Source organism: Arachis ipaensis, chromosome B06 (assembly GCF_000816755.2).
Source record: "Arachis ipaensis cultivar K30076 chromosome B06, Araip1.1, whole genome shotgun sequence".
Classification (NCBI taxonomy): Eukaryota; Viridiplantae; Streptophyta; class Magnoliopsida; order Fabales; family Fabaceae; genus Arachis; species Arachis ipaensis.
Window position 1 is genome coordinate 41,510,904 of NC_029790.2, and position 2,413 is coordinate 41,513,316.

Genomic DNA, 2,413 nt, shown 5'->3' on the forward strand with positions numbered 1-2,413 from the left:
GGGGCCAATTAAATATAAATATAACAAAAAATTAACAAAATATGATTTGTAGCATATATATCAAAAAAGTAATTATATTATATAAAAGTCAATGTTCAACTACATACTTTAAGATTTTGATATTTTTAAACTTGCTCGACGATGCTTCATGGAACTAAAATCATCAATTATCATCTCTGAAGTGAATTTTGAAGCAATTTCCTTTTCAATATATACAATCATACAATCTGCTAAAAATTCATCTTCCATCTTGTTTCGAAGCCTTGTTTTAATAATCTTCATAGCTGAAAAGGCCCGTTCAGTTGTTGTTGTTGTCACAGGAAGAGTCAAAACAAGACGAATTAATCTATCAATTAAAGGATATATATTTGATTTTCCTGTCTCTGTCAATTTTTGACACAATTCAGCAAGAGTAGACAAATTTTGAAAATCTAGAGCTTTAACCACATCAAGTTCATAATGTTGTAACTCATAATCCAATTGAATCTTTTCTTGCTCAGAAAAATCTAAAGAATAGAAATTCTTTACAAGATTGCATATGTTGCAAACACTGAATAACTTGAAAGCATCTTTAGGATCTAAAGATGTACTCAATATGAGGAGCTCGGTTGCTTGCTCACTAAATCTACTATTTAGCTCTTTCAATTGAAAATCTATCACGCTAGTAAAAATGTCAATACGATAGTGGTGTTCAACAGTGACAACATCCTTTTTATGACGAGACCGAATTATGTCACTAAAAAAAGCACCCATATCAGGTATCTGAATAGCATGATCATTGCAGAAAGAACTAACTTTCTCCAAAAGTGCTCCCAACTACTATCTCTTAACTGTTGAATCAATGACTTTGTACTAGAAACCAGATGCATAGCATTCAAAATGTCTTGAGATTTTCGTTGCAATGCTTGACAAAGTTTATCAGTGATTCCCATGATTTCTTACTTGATGGATATGAAATGTTTGATAAGACACTAATATCAATAATAAACATATGATATAACGTATTAGAAAACTGACTAACATACTTTAAATTTTAGATTTTTAAATATATTAATGTTAATTTTTTTAACTATTTTTTTATACTATTTTTATCTACACAACTACAATTTTTTAGGTTCATCATAGGAAATGGTACGGTGATGATGATCATGATCATGGTAAATTGGTAATGAAGGTGAAGGAAAACCGGAGGAGAAGGAAGAGAAGATGTTGAAGAAGCATGCAAATGTAAATTTAATTTAATAGAATTTAGTTAAAAAAATTTGGTTATCTAGCTTTTCTGTAAATAAAATGAGTATATTAATATAGGTGTTAACGTGTTTAATTTATATCATAAGGGTATTATAGTGATGAATAATATTTTAAAAAAATATCGTGGCACCTATGCTCGGCAACGCAAGTAGCATGCATCTCTCATGGCGACGAATGTGTGTGTATGTATGCATGTCTGTCTCTCTTTTGGGGAAAAAAAATCACTGCTATATTCACCGTCGATGAAATGAGTAATCTTCATTCTATCACACCTCATCTCCTAATTCTCCCAACCATCCCCGACTCACGTAGTAGGTAACAAATTCTTGAGTATATGGTCAAATTAAGGGATTGTGGGTTTTGATATGGGTTAAAGTGGATTTGAAATTTTCAGTGGAGGTGAGCTTTATACCAATGGGAGCTGGAATTAGTGGATATGTTGCATGAGACCTTAAGGCCCATAAAGTTAACACATCAAAAGCCGGACAGAATTTTTTGGAAGTTTGACAAGGAAGGTATATTTTCAACTAACTCTTTTGTGCAGGTAGTACAGTCAGAATCCCTTCCGAAGGATATAACCAGCTACAGTTTCACAAGAACACTATGGAAATGTTTGGTGCCGCCACAAGTGGAGTTATTTACTTGGTTTACTCTAATAGGAAGAGTAAATACTAAAGAAAGACTCCTTAGATTGGAAATTATTAGCCAAAGTAATAACATGTGCGTCCTGTGTAATAAAGAAGTTGAACATATTCACTTATTCACCATTTATTCTTGGGGTGTGAGTTTACTTGGCAGGTGTGGTGTCAATGGCTAACTGAATTTGGGAGATCGTGGACTATCCCGAGCTCACTGAAAGAACATTTTGAGAGTTGGACAGGTGCTGTTAATAGGAAGGTAGAGTGCAACAAGTGGTTCATTTGCTTTTTCTCGGTTATTTGGATTGTTTGGCTCGAGAGAAACGGACGAATCTTTAATAACAAGGAGGCAACTGCAGATGTGGTATTTTAGAAATCTTTAAATAGTTATAGAGAATGGAGTAGTTTAGATTCTTTCTGTTGTTGATGGCAATATCGGAGGTGACATTAAGGAGATTTTTGTTTTCATTTTCTTATTTTTGTTGAATTGTTGGCTTATTTATCGCTCTACTTTATCTACTTTA